Source organism: Aedes albopictus, chromosome 3 (assembly GCF_035046485.1).
Source record: "Aedes albopictus strain Foshan chromosome 3, AalbF5, whole genome shotgun sequence".
NCBI classification, from domain to species: domain Eukaryota; kingdom Metazoa; phylum Arthropoda; class Insecta; order Diptera; family Culicidae; genus Aedes; species Aedes albopictus.
The window spans coordinates 275,657,992-275,671,598 of record NC_085138.1 but is presented as its reverse complement, the minus strand read 5'-3'; the positions used below and the strand labels follow the sequence as shown (position 1 = coordinate 275,671,598).

Below are 13,607 nucleotides of genomic sequence, written 5' to 3'. Positions count from 1 at the left end.
TAAATATCGACAGAAAATAAAATATTGACATGGAGCGTATCACAAACGGGTAAGTTTGTCCGATTAGTGTGTTGCGCATTCGTTTGTTTACATGTTCTGCTGCAGATGAGGTTTGAATTGGCCAGGGGCCTCCTTGTTGGTAGAATGAGATTCGGATTAGGCAAGCCAGTGCTATCCAACCATATCTCGTCTTGCGTAAATGAAATGGAGCTGATTTTTGTGTTTGCCTACGATCTGAAACCAGCTTACAAACTACAAAAGAGCCGAAATTGTATAGAAAACACGATACCCAAAATAGACAGTACTGAGTTACAGATTTCCCATAATCTCCGACTGTCTTACATCATTTCATAATGGTGACTGGGTATTTTAGGCAGTTTTGTTCTGATAGCGACAGATTTGAATCCCAATTTGAGTTCAACTAGTTTTACAAAACCTGATGCTGAAGAGAACTTAACTGTCGAAAATAGCATGTGTCTAATAGTATACTATGTTATATGTTTTTCCATGGTCGTTAGTTACACCGTTCCTAATGTAACCATTCGTATTTCTCTAAATAGGGGAACTTGCGTATTTTCGTCCGTTTTGTTCTCTTCGTCATGGGTTTTTGAAACCTGTTGAGCTCAAAATGGGCCTCAAATATTTCTCAACCATGCTGAATTATACGACCAAGTTTCAGGCAATTTGGCCGACAAAACACCCATGGCGAAGAGAACAAACCTGCCGAAAATACCCACAGTAACCCGGTAACCCTATGTCACTAGAATAAATAAAATTGAACTAGAGATCGAGAAAGAAGCCAGCAAATTAAATATTCGCAAGATGCACGACAGAATACCTAAGTACGCTATCTAGTTATGAAGATTGGAAAATATTACCTACTAATGATCTTATATATTACCAAAATATTTGACTACTCTAATCTCAACATACATCCCTGAAGACTATGCTACTCTCCCGGACGGATTGGAACTAGTATTTGTATTGTATTGTAGTGATATAGTGTCCAATTTAACACTTTGTAGTAACCATCGCCAGGTGGGCCTCTCACTGCGAAGCCCTCTCCAAACCCTCCAGGAGATGGACCAGCCATAGGCTGAAAATCTCGATAATAAAAATATAAAAAAAAAATCTTATAGGTATATTCAAGTTGTTCCCCTAACTGGGATCGAATATTTTTGCCTTTCTCGTACACTAAGTGTACTGGAAAGGCTATATATTCACTCCAAAAATGACTTTTTGATAGAAGGCTCGGAGGGACGTGACACATATACCAATCGACTCAGCTCGACAAATTGGGCTGATGTCTGTATGTGTGTATGTGTGTGTGTGTGTGTGTGTGTGTGTGTGTGTGTGTGTGTGTGTGTGTGTGTGTGTGTGTGTGTGTGTGTGTGTGTGTGTGTGTGTGTGTGTGTGTGTGTGTGTGTGTGTGTATGTATGTGTGTGTGTATGTGTGAGTGTGTACAAAAAAACTCACATCACTTTTTGGCAGTAGACCTCAACCGATTTCAATGACCAACGGTTCTTTCGACCCTTCTAAACCTTGGACGACGAACGCGATCTTTTGTGCCTCAAAACTCACCCTACATAAGTTATTCATTCGCAACTAAGGAGAACACAATGCTAAACACCGACGCATCTGTAGTTTGCGTTTCCGCGCGAGACAATGCTGAATGCGATCAATTCACAAGTATTAACAAAATAACACGTGATAAATAAATCAGAAAGATCTTACCGCATGGATTGCCGTCTATCTTTTACCGACCCTCTCTTTTTCCATAAATTCATGCAACCTTTATTTGAGTCAAAACATTTATTCATTTGGACTAAAATATTACAACTGTCGACACCGAAGATGACGAACCATTCAAATTTTTGTGTTCATGCAAAAAATGAAAGGAAATTATTTATTATCAACTAAATGTGCATTTGGAACTAGCGCCGACACATGACGTGACGAACTTTTTAATATTTGTTAGATAAATACACAAAAACCAGAGCAGAATTGTATAAATCCTTTAGCATTAATTATTATTATTATTATTATTATTATTATTATTATTATTATTATTATTATTATTATTATTATGATAAAATGGAAAGAGCTCACCAATAAACATCCTTCGAAGTGTCCAGTGCGTATGTGCTACAGAGCATCTTCCACTAATTGGCCTCTTCTCCGAAATCACACTGAACCGCTACAACTACACACGGGTACGACGATGTGGACATTCAAATTGACGACGACGACGACGCAGCCGGTCCGAATAAAAAAGCGGCTTTTTCACTTTGCCTCAAAAATCACACTAAACCGCTCCGTACGAAGATGAGCACAGCCAAATCTGCGACGACGACGACGCGGCAGGCCCAAATGAAAAAAAATGGCCTCTTCACTTTGCCTCCAAAATCACGAAGATGAGCACAGTCAAATATACGACGACGACGTGCACGCGGACGATCCGAATGAAAACGCGGCCTGTACAATGCCTCCAAAAACTCACTAAATCGCCCCGTACGAAGATGAGCAGCCAAATAGACGACGACGACGACGACGACGTGCACGCGGATCAGACTGAAAGAGCATTAAAACTAGCGAAATACAAGAAAAACAATCATAGACCACACTTTGGAAAACCAATAGTGTGCCGAAACCGGTTCTAGGTGCTCCGCCGGAAGTGGTCAAATGTAGAATGGAACCAAACGCATGCACGCAGCACATTAAGTAATGGCTTCTTCGATGACGCGAAGAAAGTCAGCAAGAAAATAGTCTCAGGCTACATTTAACCGTTATGTGTCCGACAAACTTTTTGCTTTTTTCTATACCGTGTATTTTAAATGGGTGCTGGGTACCCGGGTACCCTGTCGGCCACATAAGGGTTAAGGCTACCGGTAGTGTTTCAGAACCAGTTCCGAGTGTTTCGCCAGAACTGGCGAAATGCACAAATGAACCACACCCATGCATGCGGTACATCAATAGGAGGCAATCAGTGAAGTACTAGATTGAAAGTAGTGAGCTGGATTTTTGTATGGTGAGATGTTCAATTCTGCATTTCTGCAATGAAATGGTGCAAACAGCGTGGGTTATATGATTTCTTGGCTAATTTGATGCTGTTTGAGCAAAAGTTTGGATAACTTTGTTGTTGTATTATTTATTTCATGCAACTTCAACAACACAGTTATCCAAACTTTTGCTCAAACAGCATCAAATTAGTCAATAAATCATATAACCTACGCTGTTTGTACGATTTCATTGCAGAAATGGAGAATTGATCATCTCACCATACAAAAATCCAGCTCACTACTTTCAATCTAGTACTTCACTGATTGCCTCCTATTCGTGACGTTTTATGAAAACTGATTAACAATTTGCATGAAACTAGTCTAAAACCACATCAGGGACAATCGGTAAGTGGTAAAATGTGAACCGAAAGTGGCTTGAAATTCGACAATGATTGCTGTCAAATTACCTGGGTAAACTTTTAATTCCATAAACTAACTCTATTTTAGTTTTTGTTTAGATTGTAGGATTTGTTTTTGAACACAAATCCTACAGATATTGTAGTGGTACGAATTGATAGCTTGTTCATTTTACGATTGTTGGCTTCCAAAGTTCACTGTGATTGATCTCTAATCGGATCAGGTGTCGGAAAGCACCAAATTTGAACTTTCGGATGTAGCAGCTGCACGAGGAGCCGCTGCGGGTGGGAGTAACAGCACAATATCGGATCATTCGTATTTACAGTGTATTACACTGTGACAATTGATTTCCGAGATGAACTAGCCAAGGGCCAAAAATCTCGTTAATACAGATAAAAAAAATGTGACAATTGATCATTTTTTAATACGACAAATGTCGAATGAGCGGGATACGAAAAAGAATGTGTATTGTGTCGTATTAAAGAGTAATGAATACGCGAGGTTTGACAGTACATAAAATAGCAGCTTTTTTGAAAACACGATGATCGATTCGTAAGAACATAGCCTCAGATCATATTTTAGACAACCGGTAGTGCCCTGAAACCAGTTCGGTGTGTCCCACTGGAAGTGGTCAAATGTAAAAGTGTTCTATACCCATGCTGCATGAGATAAATCAAATCGTGTTTTTTTGGGTAACTTAATGAACGTTAGCAATGAAATAGTCTCAGACTATATTTGGAAGACCCGGTAGTGCTCCGGAACCTGTTTCGGTACCGCATCGCAAGAAACCAAATTTACCATGCGACACATCACATCACGGCTTTTTGAATAACCCGAGGATCGGTTAACTAGAAAATAGGCTCATACCACATTAGAGACTACCAGTAGGGCACAACCAGCGTTTGGTGCATTGCCTGAACTACGAAAGTAAATAAAATCAATGCAAGCGATACATATGTGTAAGAGAACAAAATTTTGACAAATTAAACTCACATGCAAACAGACGTCTCACTATACTCACTACCTATCGTTCTTGTTTTCAACGTTCAATAAAATATAGCCCAAATGTGCAGAAAAAACTTTGTCGAAGACCGCAAAGTGATCTGTGATTGTGTAAAAAGTTATATCTGAGCTTGTTAGCCTCGTCTTGATATTGATCAGCCTCCAGTGCTAATGAAGGTGCTCAAGCAGTCAACTGAGAAGTCTGATATTATTCAGCCCTGCTTATACTTTAACCTTCCTATTGCATCATGTTGGGAACAGCTCGTTGATGTAGTGTACGGTGTGGGTCAAAAATGACCCTAATGCCAAAGGAGGGTTAAACATAACGTCGGACTATGTGTTATCAATAAGTTTTAAGTCAATTCAAAGATGGCTTTGATAAAATGCTTGCTTTTCTTTATAATTATCCGGATTCCGGAACACTCTGATTTTCGTCGACGGAAATATTGTGAGAACATATTCGACGAGAAAGGCACTATCACCACTAGGTGGATTAATTTGGGTTTTTATAGTGTTGCAGTGCTAGTGCTACGCCTACGGTTGTTCACTGAGAGTTTCTTTTTCCAATAGTCCTTTGCATTCGTAAATCTTGCGGCACCGACTCTAATGATGATACCTACTCTATCCCCTGAAAAGTTGAAGGAATTACTATTACAAAAGGATAATGGATCATAGAGGGGATCCAAATCAGCCACAAAAGGGATGATTTTAAGCACTCCTTCCCACGGTTCCACCGTTTACTCTTAGTTGTTGTGATATAGCGCTCAAGTTTCCAACGGCGAACATGTGCTGCATGTAACATCCGAGATTGAATGGGGACAGAGTCCTCATTCTGTTTTCGTTAGCTGGAACCGCGCCTTAATGAAGTTTTATCATGATATGATTTTCAACAAAGTTGTTCCGTAGGGTATCAACTGCTATTTTTTTTTTTTTCAAAAGGACACAATCGGTGAAGTACCATAATTGAAGTAATGAGCTGAATTTTCGTATGGTGATAAGCTTAATAGGACGCAATCAGTGATGTACTAGATTGAAAATAATGAACTGGATTTTTATAAAGTGAGATGGTGAGGTGATCAGTTCTCCATTTCTGCAATGAAATGGTGAAAAATAGCGTGCGTTATATGGTTTCTTGCCTAATTTAATGCTGTTTGAGCAAAAGTTTGGGTAACTGTGTTGTTGTATTATTTATTTCTTGCAACTTTGTTACTCCCTCAGTATTCGGATTCTTCGGAAGATATTCATAAATAATTAACACTCTTATATTCACACAATACAATATCTATTTTATCATAATCTACCCGCTAGACATTCATCATTACACAAGTAAACAACAACACAACATAGGGTACTGCAAACACCTGATCTAACCTCACTTTGTCTGACAGTTCAGCGAGCTTGTTTACAAGGTGTTAGAATTTTTAACGAGCGGCGAAAATTAAATTTACGTTTTCCGCCCCGAAACCATTATGATACGGAAAAATCGATGATATTCAACTCTACTAATACAAAACAAACCGTCTAATTACCGTTTTACTGAAATTGTATCGAAAAACAGTTTTTCCGGATCTCCGCCAGAGACCAAGTCCATGTAAACAAGCTCGCTGAACTGTCAGTGCTCGGCTTCGTGACGTCATCATGCAGTATCCTATATCCCTCACTCTCGCACTCTGACAGCCGCTTCACAGGGTGTTTCATGCCGTATTTTAATGGCATGCACAGGGGGTGCCACAAACTTCAACTAGCAGCTTCAATTATTCAAGAAATCATATAACCCACGCTGTTTGTACCATTTCATTACAGAAATAGAGAACTGATCATCTAACCATACAAAAATTTAGCTCTCTACTTTCAATCTAGTTCTTCACTGATTGCTTCCTTTTTTTTATATCTGTATTAACGAGATTTTTAGCCCTAGGCTAGTTCATCTCGGGACCCACGCTTTACTTCCCTTCCGAAGGAAGAACTCACATTTTGCGAGTTTTTCGGGAGTGGGATTCGATCCCAGGTCCTCGGCATGATAGTCAAATGTTCTAACCATCACATCAGGTCCGCTTCACAGGGATTGCTTCCTATTCTCCGTTTCTGCAATAGGTAAAATGGTTCAAAAAGCGTGTGTATTATGACTCCTTGCCGAATTTTACGCTGTTTGAGCAAAACTTTGGGTAAACGTGTTGTTGTTTTCTCCATTTCTTGCAAACTTAAGATGATACGGGACGCCGTGTTATTTTTCCTATCTTCCCTCTCATTCTAACAATTCGCCTCGCAATTGTGAAGATGGTAATCTCGATTACTATTGCATAGAAGAGGCTGAAAAACAATCAGCATATGCACAGCAAGTGAGCATACGCAATGATAATTTTTTATTTAAAAAATAAGAAGAATTTAAGATTACCATCTTTAGCAACAGAGCATGGCGGATATTTTCACGATCGTCTCTTTCATTCTTAAACAACAAAATTTTGCACAAACAGCATTAAATTAGGCTAGGAATCATAATAGTGGTAATCACGTTCGAATGTATGCGTGCCTTTTTTGTAGATGTACCGTCGATGGGGGTGACAATGGGTCTGGGAGTGAGATTGGGTCAAAACGGAGAAATATAAAATTTGAAATAGCTCATCAACTATCGGTAATTTATATTGAAAACTTTATATTACTTCAAAGAGGAATTTTTCTAAGCAATCACTTGTTACTTCTCCAGAATATTGGATTCCCCAAGAAGTTCCTCCAGAATTCTTCTAGGTTACCTTTTACCATGCCGTTTGTTTATCTTTTGGAATTCTATGAGAATTTTTAGAGAACAGAGGTTTTCTCTCTTATGATTTCTTCAGAAATTTCTTCTTGGATCAACCTAGATGTCTCTTTAAATTTCTCCTGGAGTTTCTACCAGGAATTGTAATTTATTAACCTGTTGGGAACAGCTCGCTGACGTAGTGTACGGTTTGGGTCTAGAATGGCCCTAATGCGCAAAGTGGGCTAAGAAAATCATTCTTCAATAAGAGATCCTGATGAAATTCAACTAAGAGTTACTTTGGATATTCACCGAAATACATATAGGAGTTTCTTCGGAATTTCCTACGCGAATTCTTTCATGGATTACTTTGTGAAACCCCTCCAGAAAATTTTTCTGATATTTCTCCAGGTGCTCTTTCTGGGGTTCCTCCAGATTTTTTTTCTGGGATTCCTTCAACAGTTTTTTTTTAGAATTTCATCAGAAGTTCTTCTTTAAAAAGTTTCCTGTGATATTTTTCCCTGGAATGTGCTCTATCCAAAAATTTCTTTGAAGGATTCCTACAGAACTTTGTTTTTGCATTAATGCGCAGTAGAAAGACCTACACCCACTGGGAGTTTTATTATGAATACTTCCAAGAGATTTTCCAAGAGGTTTCTATCTTTCATCTTTGTTATTTCCCCATGTTGAACCATCCTTGGGCTGAAAATCTCGTTAAAAAATAATATAATAATAATAATTCTTCCCGTTTTTTTTTCTGCGTTTACTGGAAATCTCCCAGAAATAAAATCTAGTAAACTTCCAGGAATTCTTTCCTCAAATCCTCCTTAAGTTTCTTCAGGGAGTCCTCCTGATGTTCTGTATAGAAATCTCCGAGGAGTTATTCCAGAGAATCCTCCAGAAGTTCCTTGTTGGAATTCTTGAGAAATTCCCTCTAGGAATCCTGTATACGCTCTTTCAAGAAATCATCCAATTGTTCCTCGAGGGATACTTTCAGAACTGATGGGATTTCTTTGGGATTATTTGGGAATCCTTAGTTTCTTCTGGGAACCCTTCAGGAGTTGTTGAAGAAATCCCCAAATCGTTTTCCAAGATCCTAGACTCCTCTAGGAAAGCCTAGAGAAACTTACTTTTGAAAGACTTAACTCCAAATTCACCTAATGGAACTTCTGAATTATTTCCTGAAGATTTCTCAGAAGAAATCCATTAAGGAATCTGGAAGAATACAAGGTAGAATCGCTAGTAGGAATTACTGAAGAAAAACAATGATGATCTCTGGTAGAAATTTGAGCTCCGTCGTAAAGAAATAGCGACCAGGAGAGAAGAATTTAGTACATCGTAGAATTTCAAGAAAATCGTATAAAAAATTGCGTGAAAATTATTTCACGTAAAAAAAGCTTGCAAAAATTCAGGCAATGAAAGGCAAAGAAGGCTTCAAACTGTTTATTTTCTCGAATAACTCTCGAAGAGGCAGGCCAAGCTTCAGTTGGCACGTTGAGCCGTAAAGAAACGAAGAAGAAAGGAGAAGAATGGATCTTCAGAAGGAAGTTCTTGGAGGAATACTCAGATGGACATCCTGGAACAATCCCCGGAAGGAACACCAATTAAGGTGCCCTAACACAATAAGCTAATGAAATAAAAAAAATGTTCCATTATCCAGGGTGATTTTTTCCTATTGTCGGATAACCGAGTCCGTCCTTTGATGGATTCCCTCACGTTCGAAGGAACAAATTTGACACAATCTTTAGTGTTGACAAAAACGGAATGAAATGTACCCACGCTTTTTGCATTATTTTATTGCAGAAACCTAGAAGAAAGTAACTTTATCTTCTCACCATACAAAAAATCAGTTCATTGCTACCAATCTAGTACTTCACCGATCTTCCATATTCTGAGTCAAACTAGCGTGTATGAAGTGTAGAATTAGCATTTAAGTTAAAGTACACGTTAATACAAACAAAAAAAAAACTAGCGTGCTGAATGAGTGACCGGAGGTCATCAAATTTCTCATATACTTTGTTCGAAGGAAAAGTAAAAAGTGACACGTGTTTGGGGCAGGTGCACATTGTCCTTCCTCGTGAAGTGTTAAAAATGTATGCAGACTTGGTAGCACAGTATTGCAGAAAATTGAAGAAGTCAAGGAGTGGTTGTGGTCATTAGTGTGGGTCATCAGAACCGTTTTCTCAGATCAAAGCTTTTTTGGTCCCGTTTCGGGCCCTGAGTATCTGTGCAAAATTTGAGCACGATCGGTTATGTCTACACTTTGCGCATTGCAATTGAAATTTGTATGGGATTTTGTATGGGAAAACATACATGTTTGGCTTTTTTGTCATAAGTTGAAAAAGTTTGCCGGAAACTTTTTAACCGATACTGTAAAATGATAGCCTAAAATGTTCTGAAAAACTTTGTTGAAGACCGCAAAGCGATCCGATGCTTGTGAAAACTGTTATAACCAATGAACCGCATGCATGTGTTTATGTTTTAACATGTAAAGGAATAACAATAGCAACAAAATCATGCTGTTTCGCCAAGCAATGCCAACGCTATAACTTTTTTCATAAGCATCAGATCACTTCGCGGTCTTCGACAAAGTTTTTCAGGACACCCTAGGCTATGTTTTCACTTTATCGGTTACATGGTTTCAGAAAAATTCGAGCTTGTTATGAGAGAAATGCAAAAAAGTTGGTTTTCCTATGTAAAACCACATACAAACTTCAAATGCGATGCGCAAAACGTAGACATAACCGATCGTGCCCAAATTTTGCACACTTATTTGGGCCCTGAAATGGGATCAAAAAAGCTTTGATCTGATGGGATACCATTGAATTTTTCATTTTTCCATACAAACGATGACCCACTCTAGTGGTCATCCGACGATAAGAAACTGGGTGAGATCATTCCGATTTTTTTCTTTACATCCTAGAAGGAGTTGGGAAAATTTCGCCAATGAGGACTCCTGGAGTCTGGTAATATTTGCAAATTAATCTTGTACCTCTGGTTCTGGCATAATATTGAAGCGATAAAAATGTTAGAAGAAAGTAATTGCAGTTCACAACAATCATTGACCGAATTAAAAATAATTGGCTGAATTACCTCAACGGCTGTCGATCACGGGTAACACATGGCACTATTCTTAGTAAAATACATAATTCAAAAATAGCTATCTAAGCTTGAAAGTTTATTTTCCGTATACTCTAAGTTTTCTTTTGTCTTTATTATAGAGACTTTCAGCCTGGGGCTGGTTCGTCTTAACTATACTCTGTTCAATACTATTAGAAACGCGCGACTATTTGCGTGAGTCGGTCGGTTTTCTCGGTAGGGAGTTGGGGACGCGATTATTGAATGCGGATTCAGAAGCGCGCGATAACTTTCGTGGGAAAGTCGGTTTTCATGGTTAAGTAAACGGTCAATGCGGTGACGCGTTTAATATTGAAAGATCCAGGGTTGTTACAACAGCGCGGATTTCGCGAATTCCGCGGATTTCGCGATTTTCGCGGATTTGGCGCGGATTTACCCATGGAATTTGGCCCTCGCGCGGATTTGGCGCGGAAATGATTTTTGTAGTGTGTACAGCGAAATATTTGAATGATTATCGGCACTTGAATTAGCAATTATGAAAAGTAAATATTTGTTTAACCCTCCTAAGATGTTAGAATTTTTGCACCACGATAGCGTAGTGTACGTTCAGCGTGCCTGACTGGGTCATGTTGACCTTAACATCCTACTAGTGAAGAATTTGGAGCAAGTTTTAAGAGACGAACCAGCCAAGGGCTGAAAGTCTCTATAATAATCAATTGGAGCAAGTTTTCGTTTTGGTGTACGGCAATCGTTTACGAATTTCATCAGCTCTTCAAAATATTTTTTGAAGAAATTGTGCAACGATTCTTCCACTTCTAATTCTATTGTGCATCTTTATTCAACTTTCGAGTCTTTGTTTCTAAAAAATCAAATTTGTTTCTAGCAATTCCTTCGAATTATGTTGGGAGGTATGGCGTTCAGTCTTTGGAGGAATAACTCAAAAATGGATTCTTAAGCTTTCATCCGACGTTTCGGTCGCTATATTGCGCCTTTTCTGGGAATTAACTATGCTCCGTTTTATCGTAAGTATGAGCCCACTGCATAGTCCACATTCGTCCCAGACGTAACGTATGGTCCGCCGCCGGTGGCGGTGTTCCTTTGAATGTAATATCCGAAAGATATCCGTTTATCGGAAGCCGAAAGGGTAATAGTAATCTGCCCGAGTTGCTGGTACAATTTTGAAAGGCACCAGCTATATATTTTGAAGAGATTTCTAGATAAATCCCTAGATTATTTCGGGAAAAAATCTTTTGAAGGCTATTCTAGAGGAAACTGCTAGTAAAAACTTTGGCGAAAAACTCTGAGGGACCGCTGTCGGCATTCCTGGATATATTACTGCAGAAATTCTTGGAGAAACTCCTAAAAAATCCAGGAAAACCCTGTAGGAATTTCAAAGGACTCCAGCAAGTAAATCTTGAAAATTGTCAACATTGTCCTTCTAGGATTTTTCCAGTGATTATCCATTTTAAGGGACGTTTTCCTCTGGGCAGAGGCACAACCTTGTGATCAGCTTATTGCTGTCAGGTCTCGGGGCTTAAATGTATCTTTACTCTACAGAGAAAGATGCACACTCGTGGTGCCAAAAAGAACAGATACTTTTCATGATCAAACGAAGAAGCGTCACGGCTCTTTTTTGTTGTTTTTGATATATTTGATTTCTATTTCCATAAGAAAGGAGGTTGTTACACAATTTATCCTTCTATTTTTAAATTATTATTAACCAAGCTTCCAATATTAAAGACACAAGGTCAAGAATCACAAGAATAGCTGTTTATGCTAGTTCCCTGAACATGATGCTTGATCGCCAAATTTGTTCATTTTGTGTGAAAATGCGCAAAGGTAAATAATGTTGACAATTTAATTAACAACACATTCTTTTACAGCTCAATTCGCAAAATCAATCTCCCACCTTTCCTCATCCTTAAGGCCACGCAAAATTTTAAAGCCACATGGCTAAAGAGGTTGCAATACCTACTCCCAAATTCCACGGTGTATTATGGACGATGCACGGTGTCAAAATTTCGATTATTATCGAACTTTCATGTACCTCGGATTTTTTTTCATAGAATGTTAGAACTTCGGCTACAATGTATAAATGCAATATTTGAAAATATTCTATCGAGGAAAATTTGAGTTAGCTGAGGTTTTGTCTATTTTCCATACTAAAAATCAATAAATACTATTTTAGCACAAAAAACGTCCCATACAAAATGTATGGAAAAATTTTCGCCGATGAAATATTTTCTAGTTTTCCAATTATGAATATATAGCCCAAATACTAATCATTTTCGGAGAAAAATCCGAGGTACATGAATGTTCGATAATAATCGAAATTTTGACACCGTGCGATGTGAGTTGTTTACTCAGGTTTTGCCAAATATTCTCCTTGGAAAATTCCTCACTGAAGATTTATTCATTCATTCAAGAACTACTAAGACATTACTCAAAAAATGTTCGAAGTGATCTTATGAGAATTTTTCATGAGTATCCTTCTCAAATTCATACTGGTTTCGAAAAATTCTTAAAAAAAATTGTTCGGGTTACTGTCTCCAAAAATACTTAAAGAAAGCCAAGAAAGTTCCATTCTGTTTATTTCAAAGATTTTTTTTCAGTTTCTTAAAAAAATTTCTTCAGTTTTTTTTAAATATTTTTCCCACGAATACACTACCTAGTTCTTGGGATGTTTCTCCTGAGATTTTGTCTAGAAAATTCTTTTCAAAAATCGCCCAATGGATCTTTAAGAAATGTTTTTGGAAAAAAAATAACGAAAGTTTTGCCGAAACTCACTTTCAGAAAGCATGAGTTGCGTTGATTTACGAATCAAAAGTTTATTCTTCATCCAGCAGTCCATTCCAGTTTAATGGATTTAATGGATTTCTTCAATAACGTGAAGAAAGAAAAAAATACCTTCAAGCTCTCGCGGATTTGGCGCGAATTTATTTCCAGTATCGCGCGGATTTGGCGCGGATTCAAATTTAGCTCGCGCGGATTTGGCGCGGATTTTTTTCCACCCTTCTCGTAACAACCCTGAAGATCGATGACGTATGTGTATTACCCTTACTATCGCGACCAAATAAATCATAATCGGGATGAAGATCGTGTCGTGTATTTTCATAAAACTCGTGGATCATATCACCTACCAAAGGTGGCTCAAAGATCCACACTTTACCCTACCCTACTAACAAATACTCCTTCACGAGGCAACTGTGGGGATGCTGTGGTTTCCACGGTTTCTAGTAACAACGGTTGTCGAACTAACATTCCTTCCCTTTCCCAATGACCGTAAGGACGTGGCCGACGCCGTTATTGACTTTAAAATATTGAACTCTCGAATTGTGCACATTGAGAGTGTGTAGCTAGTGCCAAGCACCGTTTA

General features: G+C 38.4%; 1 protein-coding gene across 1 annotated transcript in view; it reads left to right on the top strand.

Annotated features, from left to right (window-relative positions):
- Positions 1–25: 25 nt before the first annotated feature.
- LOC115253807 (protein split ends) overlaps positions 26–13,607 on the top strand; it is a 50,754-nt gene continuing 37,172 nt past the window's right edge. Inside the window, exon 1 of the mRNA XM_062860886.1 lies at positions 26–49. The gene's annotated coding sequence lies outside the window, so the exon portion shown is untranslated. The remainder of the gene's footprint in view (positions 50–13,607) is intronic.